The 26,368-nt window shown below is 33.9% G+C and overlaps 1 protein-coding gene across 4 annotated transcripts in view; it reads left to right on the forward strand.

Moving 5' to 3' along the window:
* Positions 1–3,359: 3,359 nt before the first annotated feature.
* The window catches only part of LOC143255628 (C-terminal-binding protein-like), a 95,326-nt gene continuing 72,317 nt past the window's right edge, over positions 3,360–26,368 (forward strand). For 2 of the 4 annotated variants that reach the window (XM_076511587.1, XM_076511586.1), the window contains exon 1: positions 3,371–3,471. The gene's annotated coding sequence lies outside the window, so the exon portion shown is untranslated. Of the gene's footprint in view, positions 3,472–26,368 lie in introns of all 4 variants that reach the window. The other 2 variants (XM_076511583.1, XM_076511584.1) reach the window with 2 other exon arrangements.

Genomic DNA, 26,368 nt, shown 5'->3' on the forward strand with positions numbered 1-26,368 from the left:
GAGTGGAGACTTAGAATATTATAGAAGCAGGAAATTAAGCAATAAAAAGGATGTATGAGAAAATGACAGCTGAAAATATAAAAAGTACGATTAAGGAGTTTCTTTAAACAAAATGCTAAAATGATGGTACGACCCTTGAGGATTGATCAAGAAAGGCTAGTATCTGATGGTCATGAGATGGCTGGCTCATTAAATTTTTCCTTTTCTTCGATTTTACTTACAAAGATTTAAACAGTATTCCGCATTGAACTGTTTATAAATGGAAACAAGATCAAACAAATGTTTGCATTAATTCTGAACTAGTTTAAAAAAAATTGAAAGTTCAAAAAACGATAATATTTCCCCAAGAGTTCTGAAGGAGGTTATGTGAGCCACTTACTACTATTTTTTTTTTCATTCCTTGAATAGTAAGCAGGCACTAGAGAATTGGACATTAGCTCATGTAACTCTTCTTTTCAAAGGAAATGATACAATTGTCTCGGTAATTATAGAACCATTAGTCTGACACCAGTTGTGGGAAAAGTTTTAGAAAGTGAATTAAAAATGCTTTGCAAAGTCATTTAACAAAGTTTAGGATTTTATTGGATAGTTAACACGGTTTCATTAATAGAAAATATTGCCTTACAAATATTTTGACATCCTTTGAAAAGGTTACTGCTTATGTAAATGTAGGTACGAGTGCAGATATGGTTTACTTGGATTTTGAGAAAGTATTTGACAAGGTGCCACATTAAAATCTTGTAAAAATTGTCACGATAGAAGTAAGAGATAAGTTAGCAAATTGGATAAAAGAGTGGTTGGATGGGAGAAAACAGATAGATTAATGTCACAAATGGAGTGCTTCATGGCTCAATCTTAGGACCTTTGTTCTTTTTTATTTGTATCAATGACGTAAATAAAGAAATAGTCAATAAATTACCTAAATTTGCAGATGATCTTAAGGTCTTGAGTGTTGCTAGCTGTGGAAAAGATACTACTGATTTACAAAAGGATTTAGATCATTCACTGAATTAGGCAAATAAATGGCAGCTGAGATTTAATTATGATAAATGCCAAATAAAGCATGTGGGTTGTAATACTTTAAATTATAAATATAATTTGGATGAGAATAATATTAACATTGCCATGAAAGAAAGGATTCTGTGTGTAGTAGTCGATAAACCTGTAAAGCCATCCAAACAATGTGCTATTGCTGGGGATGGGACAAATAGGATTTGTACTAAAAGGTCCCATGTTGTCCGAAAACGGTATGTTATGTTTGAAGCTAAAGCTGGGATTTTGATGTTATTGGTTATTCATAGGAAGTTTTATAAAGAATATTTATTTTAGAGCAAATCCTCATTAAGCTGTTGACTATGTCCATTATAGGGAATCTAACACACCCCAGATATTAGCGTTTTAAGTCGGAATACTTACCACTGTCCAATGGGGACGTGGTATGAAATAAACTTAATCAGTTTTTGAGTAGATTCTAGATATTGTAGCCGATGTCTTACTTAATAATAATACTGAACTTGAACATAGATGTGAATCCCAATCTAACATTCGAATTACCATGCGTCATTGAGTTATATTGGTTTAAGAGAACTTCATCTCTAATTAGTAACTCTGGATGACTGTGTGTTTTCTTATAGCAAATCCACATCACGCTATCTGCTGAGTCAACCGAGGGGAATCGAACCCCTGACTTTAGCGTTGTAAATACGTTGACTCACCGCTGTACCAGTGGGGTCAACTCTAGATTAGACATATCAAAAAAATAAAATTAGCCTGCAGTAGTTGATCTATGATTTGGATGAGAATAATCTTAACATTGCCATGAAAGAAAGGATTCTTTGTGTAATAGTCGATGAACCTGTAAAGCCATCCAAATAACGTGCTGTTGCTAGTGATGGAGCAAATAGGATTTTAGGTTGTATCTACAAAAATACTGAATACAATTCTAAAGAGATTTCGTAGACTTACCGCTGTACCAGTGGGGTCAATTATGGATGAGACAAATCAAAAGAATAAAATTAGCTTGCAGTAGTAGATCTAGGATTTTGAAAAGGGGGATGTGGTGGCATAAATTGAAGCTAAACAATTTTAACATACATCATTTACATCAAAGTAGCCAGATGATACATCATACCTTAATATAATATCATAATTATTGGTATATAGCTGGGAGAAGCAGGAAATAACATCTTTTATTGAAATTTGTGATGACGAGAAACCTAATTTGAGTAAAAACGTATTCTGAAGACAATAGGTGTCTGTATTAACACTTTAATTAAAATAAATTATAAAACAACGTTTCGATCTTCTTAGATCATCTTCAGGTTAAAATATATTTATGAGATTTCAGACATGACTTTTGGAATCCTTAGAATATCCTTTTGGACACCTAAGATCTACAGAACCAGTTTCAAAAAATGGTGTTGTATTTATATTTATTAGAAGGGGTAAATAGAATTAAAAATTAGTCTTCACATTTACATATGTAAAAACGGCGGGTATGAGTTGAGACAATTTTTTTATATAGAGGAGCGAACAACGTTTCGACCTTTTTTAGTCATCATTAGGTTCACAAAGAAAGAAAGAGGTAACTGACCGATAGCTGACCACATGTTTGAAAGGGGTTGTGCAATTGAGTGTAGGAATGTAGAAAGCGTGTTTAGATGTTTGATTATATTTATTAATATAGGTACAAAGGTGTTCCTTTATATTGGCTTAATTTTGGTTTTAGTTGCTGTATAAGTGGAGCTTCTTTAATTTTGCGTTTGTTTATGTTTGTTTCTTTATTTAGCATTTGAGTGTTTTTTATGGTTATGTTGTGTTTATTTGATTTGCAGTATTCGAAAATGTGTGAAGGTGACTTTTTGTGTTCATTGAATCTGGTTTCCATTTTTCTACTATTTTCTCCAATATAGAACTCGTGGCAGTTATCACATTGTATTTTATAAGTAATGTTAGTGTGGTGTTTGTCAGTGTAATCTTCAAATTTGTTTTTTAATATGTTAAACAGCTTGTAGGCTGAATGATTCATAAGAATAAATTAGTAAGATCATTGCTGCAAAATCTTGAAATTCCTGTATAAATACAAAAACTTGGAATAAAATTACATTCTAAATATTGAACTGTTACCAACTTTTACTTAAAGAAACTTATAAATTATTTCAAAGTATTACCGTTTTCGGGTCTGCTGGTATCTTATTGTTATAATGATGTTTGAAATTATGTTTTTAAAACTGTCATTAAAGTATTTTTACGCAGAAAAATTAATTCTAACGTGTATATTTTATAAGATAACTTCAGGATATGTTAAATGGAAAAGGCAATTGCTCAAAAGATGTATTGAGAATTCTAATTACGTATTCAGGTAGGTGGCGTAATATTCAATTCTAGCAGTAAGGTGTGTGAAGTCAACAGTTTATAATATTGGTCAAAAAGTAAAAGTAGGAGTTGATGAAAATTTGGAATTTGAATAAGGTATGTGTTTTAAAATTGCACTATATTTTGCATAATATTAATACATAGTTATAAGACTGCGAGTAGAAATTGATCCTATGCTATGCGTACCTTATAAGTTAAATTCTGAAATTTAAGAATTTCTAGTTTGTAATAGATCTAGTAGTATTAATAATAGTATTTAACTTTTAAAACAAGGTTCTGTATCGATTATTATTGTCAGTTTAGCTACTCAGATCTTCGTTAAGTGTCCTTCTGTGAGCATTCGTACGGTTGACTTGAAATTGGACGGGAGTGCGGCCCAAATATAGGGTAATCTGTTGTGATGGGCTCTTGATAACGTGAACGATAAGATCATACGGTATGCAGTTGAGCATGTAGCTGTTGGTGTTATTGTTAAAGACCTTTACAAGAATTGGGACTATATGTTTTGTATATGTAATAGCATTGTGGACTTTAGATTCCCAATACTACTGTTATTGTAGGTATATATATGATTACCACTAGCACAAAATTCAAGCTATTATGTCTGATTTCATTTCTATATAAATTATATATAATTCTAAATTATCAGTTTTTTTTGTTTCCCATGTTTGTGGTGTGAAAGTATAATCACATGTAACTTTATTTTTATTCTGAAAAAATGGATTTTTTATCTTAGTTAATTAAAAGTATTTTTTAAAAAAATGTTTGATGCTTGAAAGCATTGGTATTTGGTGAAACACTGTAATTACGGAATTAAGAAAAAAACAAAGAAATATGACTATTGCATATTTCCCAAGTAAATCATTTATTTATGACCATGATTTTGCCAGTACAGGCATTGTAAGGTAAAGACTTGGGCTTTATAATGTTTTATAAGTCATTTTTACATGTGTAAACATAGAACTGCAAGTGACCCTGACATTTACCTGGAAACAAGTAAGGAGGAGTTTAAGTTGGTTTGGTCATTTATAATGTTTTATGGATTTGTTTTTGATTATTTGTATAGCTTCCAGACTACCAAGTTCCTTTCAATTTTTACAAACATGTAAAATTTTATTTTTTTTCTGGATCAAATTGATATTTCATTTAAATAATGTGAGATGCAATAGTTGAATCTATTTTCCTTAATTTCTAATTTCTAAAATCTTATTTAGTTCTCATTTGTATGGAACATCTTGTTTGACCTATGTATATACTGTTGTGATTTTGACACTTAATTGGTAAATACCATTGTTGCTGTACTTTTTGTTTGTTTTTTATTAAAAATGTTGGCTATGTAACAGAAAATAGCTTCATTCACAAATGATTTAAGTTTAAAATTGAATTGATATTTTTACTTTCATGATAAATGTTATGCACTTGGCTGTAGGCTAGGTGATCCTAACATTATATGAACATTCACTATGCTTAAAAGGTTTCATGGCAATCTCCCTCACAGCCTCTTGCACCCCTATTGCAAAACCCATAATGGACAGACAATAATCAAACTATTCTATCTGGCTAAATGCATTTTAGCTCCTTTTATTTCAAGAAATCAAGTGTAGTGTAACACAGACTGGCTTGTATGTGGGTTAGATGCTTCAAAACATCCTTTATATCACAAACTGAAGATGACTGAAGAAGGTTGAAACATTGTTCTGTACTCTATTCTGATTAAAGTTTGAATGATCATACCAGCTATCTTTAGAATACAAATGAAACATTAATATTAAGATTCATAGAAAAACAAAACAAAAATCAAGAGTATTCAATAGAACTTTCACAAGTTGAACAGAGTTGAACTTGTTTGGCTCTGGCTTAGTAATATACATGTAGTTTAAGGACAAGAAGGTACCTTTTGGCCCATTTAGGCTGTTCTGTCCACTGTACTAAACTTTGAAATAAAACTTGTAGTTAGTCCTTGTCAGTAAAATATTTATTGAGCTTTCCATTTAAACTCCTTGAATTTACTCTATTTACAACATTTAAAGGTAACCCATAGTACCACCAAATTTGAAAAAATGAAGCTGTCTTAACTGAAGATGACTCCTACCCTGTCATAATATATCTTTTGTCATTAAATATGAAAGATGATTCATCAACATGACCAATTCCCTTAAAAATTTCAAACACCTTCAACAGATTCTTTTTTTCTCTTTCTCGCTCTTTTTTTTTACAAGACAAAATTTCAGACCTTAACTTATTCTTGTGTGATAACCATTCTATCCCAAGTATAATCCTGGTAGTAGACTACTCCTACTTCTGAACCATTATTAACAATTCAGTGCTCTTTTTAAAGTAAGGAGCTTAGTCCAGTTGCTAAGGGTGGATTCAAAGGAAGATTATAATGCTGCCTAGTAGAGAAAAACTCTGTTATGACTTGTACAATGATATTTAGCCTTTTAAGACTTGTATTCAGTATTTCCATGGATACATAAAAACTGTATTTTCCCTATCACTAGCAAAGGTACCTTGCTTGGATGGCTTAAGAGACTGATGAAACATAACCCTGCAAGATTTTTCTTCCATAAAAAATTATAACTCAAAAAGTAGGTTGAATCCCATCCTGAATTTTTTTGTAGATCATTTTCAGAGATGTACGAATATATGGTATATATCTGAAATGGCTGAATAACTGGTGACATGGTCCAACTGTGGCCTGAAGTATCGCTATTTTTAGCTAAATCATAAAAAGTTGCATGCAGCTAATTTTTTTTACAGGAGATCAACAGACTTTTAATTACAACAATTGCTGATTTATCAACTGATATGTTATAGGAAATTTGAAAACAAAATTTAGCTGATTTTGGGTTTTCAGGTGATTTTACTGCCTCACTATGCAAATCCTATGAGAGATAAACTTGGTTTGAGACCATTTTTGAATTTTGTGAGATTAATTCTGTCAGTGTAGCAAATTTCAGCCTTCTTGCAGCTTTAAGCAGCCAAAGTTGCCCAAAAATGAATTTGCTAAAAATTAACTAAATTTTACAGGGCTGTAAATCAAACTATTAGAGATATTGACCTAATCTTTGGCAATTTTTCATTATGTGGGTAGATGAGTACATGTGAATTTTTAAAGCATTCTGTGGGGTCACCTGCAGCCCCTTGAATAATTTGACATGGAATGACCCACTAACAACATTAATTATTTTTGACTAAACTCCATTTATATCAGCTTTCTGCTTTCTTCCATCTAGCCAGTTTCCTATCAGTTGAGCCCATGTATCTTTAACACCAACATATTTTTTTTTACAAAGCATTTTATGTGGTACATTGTCAAGTGCTTTCTGAAAACAGATACACCAAATCCACACTTGTATTATCATCTGCAAAAAGAGTAACCTCTTCAAAAAATGTCAAAAGATTAGTAAGGTAAAATCATCCCACAGTGAAAACCATACTGACTTTCCAACAAAATGTTAAACTTTGTTAGATGAATTTGCAAAGCATTTATTTTTATCAGACTTTCAAAAACTTTTTTCACTACGGATGTAAGACTAACAGACCTGTGATTACTGGCACAATTCTTATTACCTTTCTTGATAAAAGGACTAACGTTAGCCAAGTTCCAATTTTCTGGCACATACTCCCTCTTTGAGGACTTTTAATCTCTTTAGTAAATATTATCTAAACCAGGAGATGTATCATTCTTTAAATTTCCCAGTGTTTGTTTGACAGTCTCAGAATTAATGTAATAATCATGTTTAGCCTTGGTTTCATCCAGCAAGTGTTAAGTATAAGAAATATCGTTTAAATCTTAATTAGTAAAAATTGAAAAATATATTTTAATAGTCTAGAAATTCCATAATCATCAGAGATTAGCATTCTTGTCTCATCCCTCAAATGACCTACTCCTCTCCTAACATTTTGCTTACCCTTTATGTATTTAATGAAATCCTTGCTATCAATTTTAACATTTCCCAACCCTTTTTGATATTTGCTTTTATTTTCTTAGTTTTTATTTTGACCAACTTTCTTGATCTTCTATAATCCTTCGAGTTTCTAATTATTGGAGTCAATTTAAACTTATTACGTTCATAATGCTTTCTTTAACTTTATACCTTTTGTAAGCCAACCTTTGTCTTTTATTGCAGTCACTCTTTTTTTTGCTTATAAGGAACATGTTTATCATGAATATTTAAGAATTTATTTTTAGGATATTTCTACATTTGATCAATATCTCCAGTTAATTCAATTGCCTAATTCACCAAATGCAATTTTTGCCTCATCCCTTCAGAATTTATATTTTGAAATTTGGAACAAAATCTCATTATTTCTCATGTCTATTTGAAGTAAAACATAATTCTAATTGAATAATGACCATTTGAGCCCAGATGTTTCCCAATCTCCATCCAAGCAATCATTTCTTTATTAGAAGTTAATAATAAATCTAAAGTAGCATTACTCATAAGAGGTTCTCTGACCAACTGGTTAAAACAACCATCCTGAACAGTTTCTAAAACTTCTCTCCCTCATGATTTAGCTATAAAATTTTCCAATCTGTACACCTTAAATTAAAATCTCTCATAACGTCATTAACAGCTGAATTCTTTGTTTCATGATTTGTAACAAATTCCATCTGAAAGGTTTCTCCAGTTATAACCACAAACAGATTCAAGCTCATTGCTTTAAGTATCTTCAACTTGAATGGGATGTAACTCGCTCTTTTTAGTACTCTATTCCTATTAAACAACCTATCACCATGTATTCCAAAGAAATTTCTGTCGTCTAATGAAGTTTCAGTTTTTTCCATTACATCACAATATTCTGTTCTGACCATTGCTATAACCCAGTGTTTCTGAACCCTCTTTTTGGGTCACAGACCCCTTTGAGAATCTAATTCAAAAGCTATGGGATTCCTCACCAGAAAAATGCTCATAAACACATGCACACATACATACAAAATAATGGAGGAAACTTTTTTTTTTTTTTACACTCACTTCTGTCTTCATGGACAACCGATTAAGAACCCCCACTATAACTGAACTACAAACTTACAGGACTCAACGACATAATCAAAATGCTAGAATATTTACTTCCCTCCTTCAATGCTTTTAAACAACAACAAACTGAGATATAATTTCAAGGGTTTGTTTTTATTTAGAAGTGAAAAAAAGCTCAGAATTTCACACATTAAGAAAGTGGGATGAAATGCTTTGATGAACCTGAGTTTTGCAAAATTTCTGTAAATTTTAATCTATAAGGTTTGTCGTAACAGTTATAAATTAATACATTAGTTTGCAGACACTGCACAAAGGTGTTATCGGCATACTCAAAATGTCTTTATAAAATCTCTGAAATTACACTACAAATGTGTTTTAAAAGTTCTGAATGATAAGATGCAAAACACTGAAACATGGCTTTTTTTTTGCTATTTTCTTTGTTCGTTATCAGTTAGATTTTTCAGAGTGAAATGGATAAACCAGTATTAGTTATTTATTTGAATTAATGTGTATAAGAGCTGGGAGAATAATGGAATTTGCTACTTGATTAACTGTTGGGTCATTAATTGATAACATTCAACTACTTGGTCATTCTCACATGAGACTTGATTCATTTGAATAATAAAAAAATAGTAATAATTGGAAACAATAATTTCCATTAGTTAATTATTTTTGTGGCAACCCACTTGATCATAATTTTCATTAATCAATTATTTTAAATAACACTTATTGAAATAATTGATGATCATGGGTAATCCAATTAATTGCTCATTTTCAATCATGCTTTTTACTTGGAAAACAAAATGCTTCTGATCACATTGATCACTTATTTTATCAGTCACTACACAAAATTAATTGCCATTGCCTGATACATGTTCACTCATAGACATACTAAAAGAAAACTTGTACATCGAGAAAAGCTCTTTATTTGATAGATTTATTAATAAACAGTTATTATTTCTATATATATATTTCTGTTGATAACAGATTTGATCTTCAATTCCTTTAATGTTGCTTACGTTACACTAAGTGATTTTTGTAGTTTTGCTGCAATTGCACTTAAATATTTTATGATCATTTGTTAATGGGCACCTGTGTTGGAATGGTGGTGTCATTTCCAGTAATTTATCATTATCCTAACTGAAGTAGACTGAATTGTGGGTGGCAATATAACTATACAATGGATTTGGAACTAATTATAAAAGGCAAGGTATATATTTCACTTGTTTTCAATGTATTTTTATTTCTAAAGTATTGTTTTCATGTGATGCTTAGTTTTGTAAGTAAAGGGACATTTCATTTCAATGTGGTGTTCATAATGATTCCATTACCTATATCATTTCATATTTTATCCAAAAATTTTCTGATACATAATTTACTGTAAAAATGTGTCTGAAACACTATCACATTAATTCTAAACCACTATAATTAACATCACTACCTTTGTATTTTTTCATGGTAAAATAATAGGAGCCTACAGCTGATTACCTCAATTTACATGTTGACATGCATATTTAAAAAACTGATTATATCTACATCAGACTTACTGGAAACTTCTTGTTTTTCTGGTCATCTACTTTTTGAAAGGGTTTGTAACTGATATTTACAGGTTAACAGAAACATTTTGTTATATATATGTGTGTATGTATTTGTAAATACATGTAATTTGTAAGTTTGGAACTGAACTAATGAGAGTTAAAACTAATGATGGTTGCTATATAGTGCTCCAGGTAGTATACACACAAAAGATACACTATGTTTTGACAGATGTGTGCCATTTTTTTTATTTTACACATATCATTCTTGATGACAAGAAACCCACTTGAAATAAAAATATAACTCAAAACGGCTGGTATGCGTATTAACACTTTTACTGATAAGGAGAGAACAATGTTTTGACTTTCCTAGGCCATCTTCAGGCTAAGAAACATTGTTCTCTCTTTATCAGTAAAAGTGTTAATACTCATACCACCTGTTCTGAGATATATTTTTACACACATCAGTTATGGATGTACTATCATCAATATGCTACAGTATAAATTTGTATACTTACTATTGAAATGTGAAACTATGCAAATGACTATTTTTTCCCAAACCCAGTTTCCTGATGCTTAAAAAGAAAGCAAACCACAAGTAGCTGTGTAATAATCTATTGAACTGTTGATAGATTGTGATTATGAATGTCTGTAGAATTTCATCAGTGGTAAATTTTAGAACTTGTAACAATTATCAGTAGTATCCTCAACTATTGATTGTTTTCCTCATTTACTTGTTTTTTTTTTAAGCTGCTTTTCAATAATTTTTCTTTGCTTTAGACTGTTTTTGGAATCTCCTCACCAATAAGCCTAAAAGCTTGTGGCATCTGCCATTAGTTCATATTGGAGAATTAATAATTATTATATTTCCAAATTTACTGTATTTCCATAATAATAGAAAATTGTTTAGTAAATGTGAATTGTGTGTTGCATGAATATCATAATAGCGATTACATATACTTATTTTCATTCTAAAATTTCCATATTTTATTTATTTCTGGAACCTTCTAAATGAACATCAAAAATGTTTCAGCAATGTATGTCAGGCCTTGACAAATCCCAGGCACCAGGTTACCATGGTGAATAAAAATTTCATTGTGGTAACTACTATTTTGTCCCATTTCTGGACTCTTGGAAGTCTGAAACTATTTTTGTATTATTTGAGTCCTATATCGAATTTTGTTTCCAGGATTTTGATGGCAAATTCAGCACTTCAAGTTTTTTCAGGAATGAAACATTGTGGTTGCACAACACATTACTAACTTTGCACTGTTTTGTTTTTCTTACAATTCAACTAATCAATGAATGTGCTTAGATTTAAATGAGACCAAAGGCAGTTATTTCAGGCAACAATCAAATGGTTGTTAATATCATGATCATTAGCATGCACTTATTGCTGTAAAAGTAAATAAATATACATATCCATCCTTTCCTGATACAAACAGTAATAAGATTAGGCTAGACACACCTGACTTCTAGATCTCTACACAAGCTGTGTACATAATTTGGGGGTCATTACAGACATTATCCAAGTATAATCCAAACAGTTGAAAAATATGAAATAAATGGACTAACACAGTTATTTACTTTTCTGTATTGGCCACAGAGTGATAAATGACTTATATTCACAGTTTAAACCTCTGTTCTTTTAGGAAACATGTTTACTGTTCTGTTTTCTATTTTACTACATGGAGTAGCAATCCCACACCTCAGACAATAAAGCAATACAACACATTGTGTGAGCCACACAAAACATGTTACATAATTTTATTTTACCTCAATGTAGAGAAGTAAAAAATAATGCATGTTCAGTAAACAAATTTATAATTGTATGGTAAAAGTGGCATACAAAATGTAAATTAATAACTAATGTACTAGTATTTTGTCAAATACAATATTTTGATTACCATGTATTACAGCATATAATGAAATAACTTATTAATGATAAATCTATTAATTCTCAACAAGACCTTGTATATGTTATATATACAATCAATTATAAAGTTGAATTTATTGTCCAATAGTAGCTATTCAATTGTTGGATATTTAATTAATTCTTTTGAAACAATTTTATCAAATCTTATTATAGGATTTTACAGGTGAGAGCTATAAATTGAACTTGCACACCTGAATTCAAAATTCAAGATGTCATGCCAAAACTTCTAAATTACTCCAATTGTTAATTCTATACTTGAAATAACTTAAAATGTCACAATGAAAAATAAAAACATACAATTAAGTGCCAAGTTTAAGATCAGCATATGATGAGTGGGTTCTCACAAAAGTTTCTCTTCCTTATCAAATTTAAAACAAACTAGGGATTTCTGGGTTTATTATGCTTTTCAAAGGTATATAAAGTATTCATTCAATCTGATGCAAACTATACATGTTTATATAAAGAGAGAGAAATGAATCAACAGGGTGGGATGTGAGTGGCAGCTAAAAAAATAATATTGCAATTTAGTAATGGAACATTATATTATGGCTATAATGATGCAATATCAATTATATAATGGTGTTAGTTTTAATCAGTGGTTTAACTGAGGAAAATTTAGAACAACAATAATTTGCCAGCATTATGAAAACTATCATTAGAATTTCAATTTTGAAATATCAAGAACACAACACACTTAAGCAACTTGGTAGCTTTTGTAGGTGGTGGTACCATTCTTGGCTGTACAAGTATATGTTGGATAAAATAAATACCTATGACTGTAGATGGCTATCAAAATAGACAGACTCGAATCCATTTTTTGTCAGTAGTATAAAGTTGTTGGAAAGAAGAATGTGATGGATACTACTGGCTCTTTGTATTCAGATTTCTACAATTAAAAGTCACAAATGTAGCAGTGACCTCCTTGATGCAGTAAGAATAAATGTACAAAAGAAAAACTGAAAGTATGGGGTACAGTGACAATGATGGTGAACTTGAAGATGAGGGTTGTTCACCTGAGTATAAAGTGAATTAGTATGATAGATTAGCATTTCAAATAATTTATTTTTGTGTAGAGTTAGATCCTCCAAGTGAAACCACAAATGAACCTAGATTTTCAGGTTTGAAAGTTGAAATGAAATATTTCAATTGAACTTCAGTTAATAAAATGCAGGTCATATCAAACTTTTCATAATAAGAATGTGAAATGTCACAATTTTTATGGTGTTATGACAGCTGAGTTATGTGATCTAGGACTTAAAAAAATCATTTGTATAAAATCTCTGCATGTAGACAATATTGATGCATCCTCTCTAGGAATTGTAAAACGTGATGGCAAAGCCCATACAGTCACCTAATATTTGGAAGATGCTTTTGATAAATTAGGAGTAGATGTGAAAAAAAAGGTAAGCTTATGTTCAGATAAAGTTGCTACTGTGGTAGGTTACAGAACTGGTGTAGGGTGTACAAATAAAGTTAAATCTCTGCACATTTGTTACACAAATTTATTGCATGGCTCAAAGATCTGCACTGGGGTGTGTTGGATGTGCCATTAAAAGTATTAAACAAACTTTCAAATCACAATTCAGTAGTTTGTATTATTATTTCTGCAGCAGCTCAATGACAAAGATTTGCAAATCAAATAACCACATACTATGAGATGATTGAGATTGAAAAGTGCTGTTGATGCTGTGTATCAGTTATCCTTCTGTTGTAGCAATATGAACTAAATACAAGAGTAAAATCACTACATATATATTTGAAATGTACTAAAATTCTTTCATTACAACCCTCATGCTACATATCTATAATGAAATTTGGGTTTCAAGTTGTGGATTTCAGCAGAAAAATCTGTTACTCAGTAAAGTGAGGCTACTGGTTGTGTTTACTTTAGCTGGTATGGATGAGCTCAAGAAATGTGAAAATTACAGGGAGATGGTGAGCTCTTTAGAACAGAATACTGGTCATATAAAGGTTTAAAACTTCCTTCTGAAGTAAATCAGTTAATGAGTAAATACATAGACAAAACTCTTCAGAATATCACCAATAGGCTTACACAACAAGATGGAAACATCCATAATTTGGGATCCGTACTTAAGCATTCTATTTTTGAAGATCTGACAGGTGTGGTTATATGTGTTACTAATCTTGGAGGTTTTTGCAAAACTAACAAATTCATTACAATTTAAAATGATGATGGGGGGAAAAAATTATTTATGCTTTGGTATAAAATGAACAACATAGGTTCAGAGTTATACTGAAATGTGTGTATAAAAACTCAAAAACTGAACATTTATGTAAAAGAATTACCAAAATGCATGGAGATCAGTTTTCTAACATGTCAAAATTGTATAAAATAGCTTCATGGGTTTGTGTAACAAGCATTGATTTTGAAAGTGCATTTTCTGTACAAAACAGCCTCAAGACAAAAATTCATGTTCTCTGAGAAGGCTGAAAATATGAAATATTTAATGAAAAATGTAATATTAGGTCTAGGTATTTTATTCTATGATCCCAGCCCTACAATTAAAAAGTGGATCAGTGCTAACAGCAGAAGGGCAGTGCTTTCACAACTATACAAACAGAGAATTAAGACAAAAAATAAATGTGCAAGTTGAGTATATGTGTTTTTTGTAGTACTTTCTTGGGGACAGATACTTAAGATAATATTGGCACATTCAAACTATTATAATTGATTTAGTCTCTACATAAACCAACTTGCAAAAACTTGTTAATTATACTGAATTACTGATCATCTTTAGCAGTAAGGGAGAAAATTTGATAAGTAGCATACTGATCATAGCAAAAATTATCTGAAGCACTAGTTATACTAAAATTATTTTTAATTTGAAAATTTAGTTAGGAAATACTTAGGGATCTTTTAAAATATCTCCTATTAGGTTGATTCTCATTTTTGTTGATTTTTCTTTAGCTATAAATTATGTCATACCTCATTCTTTCCTTTACAGCTAAGGTAAAGCAGTCTTTATCTGTGTATGTAAAGTCTTTTGTGACTGTTACTAATTTTGTTCTATTATGCTTCTTTTTTAAGTGTTTTTATAAGTTTTATCACATTTAGTTATTAGATACAGATGCAAAAATAGTTACTAAAAAATAAAATAAATTGTCAAAAGGAAAAGGGAACATTACTCATGTTTCAGATTTCTTAAGCATTACTCTTTTTTAAGCCTTAAAGTTGTATCTGACTTGCTTAATGGGAGCTGCCAAATTAGCAAAAGATAATGAAATAATAATAGAGTGGCAGATGCTTATAAACTTACTGTTTAAGCATACAAAGTATTAATTTTTATGGAACACTTCAATTAGATCTTCAGAATTATAAGATGAACTGTTACATTAAAAACACAAAGTACCTTGCATTTCACTAGTTTACATGTTTAAATATATATGATTTTAATGAAATAAATATATTTTGCATGAAAATATTGTTATTAGGACTGATGTAAATATTTTAACTGGACAAGCCAAGTATAACTTTTGCAATGGTGTGGTAGTTCTTGGACATCAATAGAGACAAGTGATAATTTTATCATAGCAAGAACACTGTTGGTTACAGTATGTAAAGCATCTGATTTTTTATTTATTAGTTTTAGTATTTTTTAATGCTTATTATTATTTTATTACTCTTTCTCAACAAAATGTCACTAAAGAGTTTCCCAGTGTTACAATTGTTTGGAGATACTTTAAACATTATCATGTTCTGTCGTGGTTTTTGTAAAAGTAATTAAATTTTTTTTATTTCTTTTGATTCTCAAGCTAATTATGGTATGAATTCCTGGATTATTATTATTTCTGGCACAGATGCCAGTTGTATATTTCCTCTTGCTCTTCTAATATCTGACATCATACAGCAATGGGAGAGGAGTTGTTTTTGTTGAGACTGTCAGTGATCTTATTTGTAGTGAGGTAGAGATGTATTGGAATCTGTGATGGTCCTCTGGGAGGCTTTGAGGCTGCATTTCAGAGCTATCCTCAACATTTTGGAGAGACTTTAGATTTGATTTTTCCTGTACCTTCTTTTAGTTCATTAGATTTTCAGCTTCCTTGTGGGTCATTGGTAAATTTATGGACTTACAGTGCCAGGGTTTGATTCCCTAGGGTGGATGCAGCAATGGCCCACAACTGCTTGCTATAACAAAACTTACTTTGCTATGGTTTTTAAGCTGCTATGAAAAGCAAAAGGAGTTTGCTTTGAGGAAAGCTGCCTTTAATTTGTTTTTTTTTTGTTGGTTATTGAAGCATATGCTGTTTGGTGTTTTTTCCTGGTTGCTTTTGAGCTAGCAACATAATTGATAGCTGAAAGGCCTAGGAGAGTATTTTTGCTTCTTTTGTTCTTTTTCCATACATAGAAATTGGGGTTCAGGCTGGAAGGTTTTCTTCTTAGTTATATAAAGGATAAGTTAGGCCCTATCCAACACATTGTTGGAACCTTATTTTGTCTATCATCACCACAGAGTGGAAGCTTCTTTTGTTCTTTCAAATAATATCTGGTCCTCATATTTCAGGGTTCTGAGGCAGAGTTTGTAGATCAGCTATACAAGTCTCTTATGTTATTTGATGGCACATTTTGTTTCCTTTCACTTCACTTTTTTAGAAAACTCTCAGGACCACCAGCTTTATTAATTTGGATTAATTGTGAGCATGCATGTTGGCTCAGATTTTGGCTTCTACATTTCTCCCATTTGCCGTTAAGACTCAAATTTCATTGACTTTTACAAGGGGGGGTCATAGTTTCGTTTCTTCTCTTCATGAGTACGCAATACATTGGTACACAGAATAAATTCTGTCTGTATCCAAGGTTTCTACTGCTTAGTCAGATTGCCATCAGCATCAGTGATTATTGAATACCTTCAGGAGCTGTGGGGACTATGTTCCAAGAATTTCTGGATGTATAGTAATCTTGCCTATCAGTCCAAAAACTCAGCAGGTCCTTGATTGTTAAGTTCACATCAGCCCCAGTATGATCCATGCAACCTGTAGGGTTTCCATCTCCTGCAGTGAATTGGGATTTAGAACTTTGTTCTAGAGTTATCTGAGTCTGGTTATTTATTCGTGTTAGTTGTTGAGCCTATGGAGACAGGAGATTGGTGTCCAGTCTTCAGTCTTCTTTGTCTGTATCAATTCCTAGGTTCTCCAAGGTTCACAAATTAATCTTTCCTCAATCTGTGTTGAATTTTTTCACTGGGATTGTAGATGTCCAACTTTATTATAGTTGACTGCTATCTGTACTTTGTCTTAGAGGTGGAGTCCCACCACTACTGGCATTTGTGGTACATGGAGAACAAGTACTGTAGTTCTGGATTTTTCCTTCTGTCTCACAGGCTTGTCATGAGTTTTGCTGTATCGTATAAGTTTTTGTTCCCTTCATTCCATTGTACTATGCACACTTCATTTCATAGATGACTGGCTACTGCTGGCAACATCTTGTCAGTTGTTAGACCATCACAGTCTTATTCTATTTTCAGATACAACCCAGACAGACTTCTCTCTCAGGACTGCAGCATCTATTCTTGCTCCAATTCAACATGTCATCAGTTTGGGTATTTATTATTTTTGATCTTATCTCTCAATCAGGCTAAGCTCTCTCCCATCATGCACAACACTGTAAAATAAGATGCAACACTCTTACTCACCTATTCTTTTCCCACTGCATGGATGATTTCTTCTCTTCCAGGAATGTGGGCATTTCTTAAATTCTTTGTGACTTTGGGACAGTAATTCAAGTGTTCATTTTATTGTCTTTAATTAATCAGGGACCATGTGTGTTCATCTCCTGGTTTCCCCCATTTCCTTATTCAGGATCATTCTTCAGTCACAAGGGATTAAGTTAGGATGCTTCTACAATTTGGGGTCCTCTATTGCCTTGCTTCAGGGATGGGGTACATATACCAACAATCAGAAATTCCATAGTCTATACATGGGCAATGAGGATTCCCTACACAATATTTTCATTTTTGCTCTTCAACAAACAAATTCTCAGTCTCATTGTCTGGGCTTCTTAAGGAGTAAATCATCAGGCTTCGCTTCAACTATTCCATAATGGTGTCTTATGTTTCTTATCAAGGAGTCTTGTAGTCTTGGGCTCCATTTTCAAATTTTGGACCTCCTTTTTTGGGACTAGTCTTATCCTATTACCCTTTTGGCTTGCCTTTGGTAACGAGTTCATTGTCTTAATCCAAACAGATTCTCCCAACATGATAGATGTTGCATTGCAAAGTTCAGTTGGATTGCCTATAATATTGCAACTCTAATTGATGGGTTGGTCTCTCACTGGATCACCAAACTAATGGCAATTTTTCTCTAATATCTCATCTTTGGTACTTGACAATAGATGCTTTCCATCTGGACAGGACAGGATTATCGCTCTTAACCTTCTTTGCACTTCACATGTTGCCCTGGATAAGAAATATGATTAGTTTCATCCCATTGTCAGCTCCTGTTGATCACATCAGAAGCTGGTTCAATTCAGGTTTCTGCTTCTACAGTCCTCTGGTGTGTTCAACTATTCCACTTCTTTACAGATAGTCTAAAAAGAAGTGGAAGAGGTGCATATCTTCAAGGTAGTATTGATAAGAGGTTAAACTGTTTTTAATGAGTGGTGTCAATCATAACTCATTTTTTGACTTGTCTCTTTGTCAGAGGTTTTTGCATCTTTCACAGTAGCTAATTGTGGATGGCAGCTTTACTTACTATCATTTAGTTATCATAACTACAAGTATATTTTTTTGAGTCCTCAGTTCTCCTTTAGATTCCTCTTATTATTTTGGGTAATTGGTTCCAAATTATTTTTTTGCAATTACCTGAGAGGTATATTCAGGTTTAAATGTTTTTTCTCTTCACATGTTTATGACATGACTATTGTATGCTATATATCCCATTTTACTGCATGTTTATTGTTCATGACTGCTGGCTATAGACATCACTGGTTGGGGTAATTTGCTCTGTTTGTCCTCAGACCAGTTCTTCTAACGAAACACTGTCAGACAGGGTTCAGACCTTTTCTCTGATTCATCTTTTCACTATTTCTCTCTCATGTCAAATCAGATTTTGATCTTGATTGTGTTCAGCGAGAGTCTTGAAGGTTTTATTGTCTGCACTTATACCTTCAGAGATACTAGACAATACTTTATTCTTTGCTCTCTTTAAAGAAGAGGTATCTTCTGTGAGTTGCATATATTCAGATTTGCCTTCTATAGGTCACTGTGTGGACTGATATGTAATTCTCCCCCAATACTTTTATTTTACATTATGTACCTGATCTGGCAGTCTCTTCATGTGAGGGTTTTGCCTCCCCATTGTCACTATCTTAACTGTTTCTGCTAGGTTATCCAGAGGGGTAATTGTTTTTTTTCTACTTTTAAGTGTCTTTGTTTTTAATCATGGAATATCATGAGTAAAGCTAAAGGGGATTCTCTCCATCCCTACTGATCATCATATCAAATAAATTAGAGTCAGTTTGCTTTTAAAAGGTTAAGGAATATAATTCATCTATTGCACTGTATCTCAGGACTTTCCAACAAACATTACTCCCCCAGACTTTATTTGTGGAGCTAGGGAGTCCTAAAACCCAGGTTTCCAGTCACTGTGATGGTGGACAGAGGCTTTTTCTCCAAAGTCTTAGAGTGAATTCCTTCACTTTTAGAGAAGTGGGAAAAGTTGGAGGTCCCTCCTACTTAGGTCCATGGGTATTTTTCTTTTCCCAGATGCCAGTAGGAGTAGAGCCTACTAATAATACTGGTTCAGATTTGATGTTCAGCTATCTGGTGGGGGTGTGCATGGCCCTTATTTTTGATCAATATTAGTTCAGTATATTCTTCATTGAAGGAGGTCCACTATATCCTCCTAATTCCAAATTCAGAGAGGTTCCATCCTGGGTCCTTCATTAAGCACAGCTGTTCCAAGTATTTCCTATATTTTTAGGGGCAAGTGAAAGGCTCCTTGACCATTCAGTTGAGAATAAATGTACATAATTCTAGACTGAATGCGTTACTTTCCTTTGGTTAAGTAAGGCATACATGATTCCATCATTCCAAGCCTGGGGTGTTGCTTTTTGGACTTCTTCATATAAAGGAGAATTGTCTGCTTTGATGTGGTTTACCTTTTTATTGTGAATTTGTCAGTTTGGAATGCATTATTTTACAGTTGCAGGTTGGGATCCAATCAAAAGTAAATTTATATATAACATTACTGTCCCATTGCCCTAGTTACTGCATGGGATACAAGGACCAAGACCATTTAATTATAACCCCAAGTAATGGAAACTTGGCTCTGTGGTTGGGGCAGGCCTACAGTGATGATCCCTCATCTACAATTCAGTTCTTAATACAGAAACTAAGTTCTGGGTGAAGAGCATACCTCTTTTGGATTTAGTAAGATTCTCCATTAGGTACCACTCTTATCTTGGTATCTCCTCAATGTAGATTCCTGTACATGGTGAGGGGACCTCCCAGAGAAGGTTCTGTACTTTCAGTTTACCTCCTCTGGGATTTAAACATCCACCTGAGTGTTTATCATCCATAGTGACCTGTGAAGAGTAGGAGAGGATCCTGGTGGTTGAGGGTCCAACTCCATCACACCACTTTGGACTTGAATTCCTGTGGATGGGTAGTCTTGGGGTGGCCCCCAAGATCAATCGGCTAGTCCATTTGAGCCAGCGTAGGACGTCCTCAACAGGTGTAGTGGACATTGTCTGATACTGATGTTCGGGTATAGTGCTTACAAAACCCTGGTGTTGCTGTAGTGATCTTGTATGGCACTGTAGTGCATCCCCTCATAGGGCTCCATGGTGGATAAAATCAGTGGGCACTGAAATATTCTTTTTTTTTTATAATGCATACCCCTCAAATAAAAAATAAGCAAGCATGACAGCCTAGAGAAAAATCCGACTACTGGCAAATGACTGTGCATTGATGACTTTGTACAGTCAAACTCACAACTTGAATTTGTCCCACGATTTTTAATTATACATTCTTCAAATGAAGAACCCTTAGAGCAGATGTCTCCATTTTTTATTCAGAAGGATTTAGAAGGGTTTGCTGGCTCACCTAAATTGGTAAAAAATTACAGTCTGGGGGCATTCTAATGGAAACAGCTTTATCACAATGTTCCAAACTCCTCTTGAAGTCGAAGGCCATTGGGGATATACCCATTGAGGTTACTCCTCATCCTACTTTGAATTCTTCCAAAGGAATTATAGTTGAGTGGGATTTAAAGACCATTTCAGAGTCAGAGATCCTCACAGGTTTCACCAGCCAAGGTGTTACAGCCATGTGCCGAATTTTTACTCATAGAGACAGTATTGTGGAGCTGACAAATGTTCTAATATTAACATTTACAACATCACTTCCTCCTACCACAATTAAGGCAGAAATACTGAATTGTAAGGTATGGCCTTGTATTCCTGTTAGATGTTTTAATTTTCAACAATTTGGTCACTCAAAACATCTCGCCGTGGCTCCTTAACATGCGCTCATTGTATTGATAAAGACCATGATGCTTCTGAATGCCAGCTAGAAATGCATTTTGTTAACTGTAATGGTTCACATCCTTCCTATTTTACTTCTTGCCCTAAATGGGTGGAAGAGAAAAAAGTACAATGTCTCAAGACAGTTCATACTATTACTTATCCAGAGGCTCAGAAATTACTGTTTCCAATTCCATTTTGGACTTATGCTGCTGTGATCCATTCCACTACTACAGTAGGAGTCCAGACAGACCTTTCTGTGCCTCTTACAGAATCCTTAACAGTACATCTGAATCTAGTACCCTCCAAAATTAACAAAGTTAACAAATCAGTATCTACTTCTAACTCTGTCCGTACCACATCTTGCAATCATTGCCCAACTTTACCTTGTTAACACCCAGGTGTTTCTATGGGGTTTTCCTCTCTTGACACCACAAAAATTAACTCATTCTCATTCGTTCACGTCCTCAATCATTGGAACATATGTCTACAAACTCTAACCTGCCTACTCGATCCAGAGCAGGATCACTAGAGTGATCGACCCATATCCAGTAAAGAAAAAAGCAGAGTCATAAGTAGAAAGTCTCCATGTCAAATTATCCTCCAAAATAAAAAATAAAAAGCCACACTAATCCAATGGAACTGTCGAGCAAAGTTTTAATTCAAATGTGAATGACATCAAGGATTTGATTGACTTTTATCATCCCAAATGTCTTTTTTTCACAGGAAACATTTTTAAAACTTACTAATACAGTCAAAATTCAACAATACTCCATATACTGAAATGACAGCTCCTGTGTAGGACAAGGGCATGGGGGAGTAGCACTGCTGGTTGAACAACATGTGCCCACCTGGTCCTTGTTATTGAATACACCCTTGGAAGCTGTAGCCATCTGTATCTCCTTGGGTCGTACCATCACTGTTTGCTCTCTGTACCTCACATCTAGAAAAAAATTATCATCCCTCAGACCTTGATGCCCTCAATGAGCAACTGCCAACCCCCTTTTTAATTTTGGGGGATCTTAATGGGCATATAATCCCCTCTGGTGTGGTTCTAGTATTGATGTGAGGGGTTGTACTATAGAGCATATGTTCCTGAATCACAACCTATCTCTCTTCAATACTAGCTCTTACACATATTTTCATGCACTCAGTCAGTCAGTTACTACTATAGATTTTTCTATCTGCTCCCATTCACTTTTCACTTGCTTTTCTTGGGAGGTTGACATCAATTCATGGGGTAGTGATAATTTTCCTATCATATTAAGAGAGATTGGTCGTGTTGGTGCCACCTGACCCATGTGCCTCAGTGGAAGTTGGACCAGGCCAACTGGCCCTCTTTCAATGCTCTCTCAGAACTTGATCCTGCCATCTTATGTAAATCATCGATAGATGATTGTGTAGCAACAGTAACTAACTGTATTGTCCAAGCAGCTGCTCAATGCGTCCTCAAAACCTCGACATCTTTCCCACAGCACCTTTGCACTTGGTGGTATTCTGCTTGTCCAATAACATGAAAAGCTCAGAAATGTGCTTGGGATAAATTTCATAAATATCCCATGCTTACAAACTGCATTGCATTTCAGCAAACTTGTGCACAGGCTTGGCAAGTTAAACGTCAAAGTTAGAAGGAATCTTGGATTAAATTTACCTCCAGTATGAAGAAAAACCACCAGTTCAAAAGTCATATTGGACAATATCCGGGAAGGTGAGTGTACGGTATACTTCTTCCCCCTCTTTATCTTAATATTCAATGGCCATGAAGTTGCTGATGCTTAGACCATTGCCAATACTTTTGATGAATGTTTCTCTCATGTATCTAGCTCTTCAAACTCATCCCCTTCCATCTTAGCTATTAAAATAGGAGTTGAGCATCTGCCTCTTTCCTTTTTGACTGATCATCCCTATGACTACAGTCACCCTTTTACACTGGTGGAACTCAAACTTGTGCTTCATCGGTCTGCAAATATATCAGTTGGACCTGATGATATACGTTATGAGATGCTATGCCACCTTTCTCCTGCCTCTCTTACTATTCTCTTGGCTGTCTTTAACTGGATATGGAAGGAGAATGTCTTTCCTGATGCTTGGCACCAAGCTATTGTACTCCCTATTCTTAAACCTGGAAAGGATCCAAAGATTCCTTCAAATTACCATCCCATTGCTTTGACGAGTTGTCGTAGTGAGACCTCACAGAGGATGATTAATGCTCATCTTGTTTGGTTCCTTGAATCAAACAACCTTCTCTCACCTACTCAATATGGGTTCCGAAGACAACGCTCCATAATAGACCACTTAATACACCTTTAAACATCAGTTAGAGAAACCTTTTTGATGCAACAACATCTTGTTTCTATTTTTTCTTTATTTAGAGAAAACTTGTGATACAACATGGAGATATAGCACCTTGCGAGACTTTCACTCGTACTGATTTTGTGACAATTTGTCACTTTTTATTAAGCATTTTTTAATGAGCCCCCAATTCCAGGTCCATGTGGGTTCGACACTTTCCCCGTTTTTACCCACAGGAACTTGAAGTCCCTCAGGGCTGTGTTCTGAGTGTCACACTTTTCATTATAAAGATTAATGCCATCAGTGAACAGCTACCACCTACAGCTGCAAATGGTCTTTTCATTGATGACTTTCACATCTCATGTCAGTCATCAAACATGAGGTTTATTGAGCAGCAGCTACAAATTGCAATCAATCATATACTTAAATGGACCACAGCAAATAGTTTTCAATTTTCTCTCTTTAAAACTGTTTGTGTACATTTCTGCTGCCAACAGGGTATTCATCCAGATCTAGAACTTCATATTGATGATGATGTACTTCCTGTTGTCCCTGAGGCAAATTTCTTAAGTCTTATATTTGACTGTAAATTAAACTACTTTGCATATCAAGCAACTTCATGTCAAATGTATAAGAGCACTGAACATTCTCCATGTCTTCTCTTCCACCTCTTGGGGAGCGGATCGATACTCTATGTATAAAATTTTTCATGCCCTTATTTGATCCAAACTTGACTATAGGTCTATGGTTTATGGTTCTGTCAGAACCTCAGCACTGAAAATGCTGGATCCTATTCACCATCAGGAGCTTTAACTTTGCACTGGGGCCTTTTGTACTTCTCCAGTCCAAAGTTTGTATGTGTAGTCCCATGAACCCCCTTTGCATATTTGCTATTTGCAACTGTCTCTTATGTATGCTTCCAAACTTTGCTCTTGACCACAACATCCTACTTAGGGTTGTGTTTTCCATCCTCAGTGGGCTACACTTTTCTATAATAGAAAATCTGCCATTGTTTCTTTTAGCCTTTGTATTCGGCACAATCAGAGAAGTTGGATATATCTTTGAATAGCATAGCAGTATCGACAGCTCAGCCTCTTCCACCATGGCTAATTACTATTCCCAACTGTGACCTAACTTTGAGTCATCTGAGGAAGGCTGGCACTCCCAACTGGAAATATTGCTCTTTATTTGCTGAACATCTTCCAAACAATCCATTCATTCCCATATATACGGATGGTTCAAAATCAGGTGACTCTGTAGGTTCTGCCATGGTTTGTTACAGTTCGGTTGTAGCACAAAGAATCTCCTCTACAGTTTCTGTGTTCACTGCTGAGTTGTATGCCATTTTTCTTGTCCTGAATCATATTGAAACTATGCAATATACAAATTGTATTATCTATACTGATTCATTCAGCTGTCTGTTGGCCCTGACATCATTCCATGTTAGTTACCATCCTACTCTTATCAATATCTGAAACAAACTGGCCCATCTCTCTCTATCATCTATCTCTGTCCAGTTTTTTTGGATACCAGATCATGTTGGTATTCGCAGGAATGAGCTAGCTTTACAGAGTGGCAAAGTCCATCTGCTCTGGCTCTATCACCACTGTACCTGTTCCATACATGGACTGTAGTCTAGTTATCAAAACCCAACTATACACCAGTTGGCAGTTGACCTAGAGTGAGCGATGAAATAATAAGCTTTTTCAAATGAAGTCTTCTTTAGCTCTTTGACCACCTTATTTTTGTAAAGATCGAAGGGAGGAAGTTGTTTTGGCTAAGCTAAACATTGGTCACGGTTTTTAACTCACCATTTCCTTTCATCTGGTACTGATGCACCAATGTGTGGTCTGTGTGGCACTCAGGTCACAATTGTACATATTTTATTATCATGCAGTAATTACAACCAAGAACGACGACACCATTTTAAACATATTTTCAAGGTAGGTTTACCCTTGATATTAACCAATGTCATTAGCTGATACTGGCTGCCTCACTCATGTTTTTACATTTTTAAGAGCCATTGGTCTTTTTAACTAAATTTAAGGTTTTTATTGGACTGTAAACTGTTTTAGCATGATTGCTTTTGCATATTTTAATTTTATTTTGACTTGAACCCAGGACTGGAAGGGCCAACTTCTGGTGACACAGCAAGTTTGAACTTGATGCTTCAGTCTTCCTGGCAGGTCTTAATTTTACATATTTTACGTATTTTTACCTTCATTTCCATATACCATTATAGTGTATTACATCTTGTTTGGCACGGATAGCCTAGTCGCTTTGTGCCAATAAACATGAAATATCTACCTACTTACTTTATCTTGGTACAGATGCTTTTTGTATGGGTAATGCCATAACTGGCCCCTCTACTCTCAATGTGGCAACAGAGGTAAATATGTTTTGAAGTTAATATTTTCCTAAATTGAAAATATATTTCCAATAATACTTACATCTGATGACACTCTTTTGCCTTTCCTCCCCACTTAGAGCTGATATTATACACTGGGATGGTATGAGTCTAAAAAAAAGGTGATAAAATTATCTCAATAAGATGCTTATATACAGCTCCAGGATAGAGGGTGCATTGAGATAGGTGTAGAGTGTCACAATACAATTATTGCTAAGGGCAAATGAGTGGGGTATAAAAGACTGCAGTAATAGAGAGAAAATCAGACTACTGCTTAGATGGGCATAAATTGTTAAGTCTTTAAGAGGACTTGCTGTTGAATTGAAACTGAAGCAATGTTCTAAGATTTCTTATTTGAGT

The sequence above is a fragment of the Tachypleus tridentatus genome, chromosome 7 (genome assembly GCF_004210375.1).
Source record: "Tachypleus tridentatus isolate NWPU-2018 chromosome 7, ASM421037v1, whole genome shotgun sequence".
Taxonomy (NCBI): domain Eukaryota; kingdom Metazoa; phylum Arthropoda; class Merostomata; order Xiphosura; family Limulidae; genus Tachypleus; species Tachypleus tridentatus.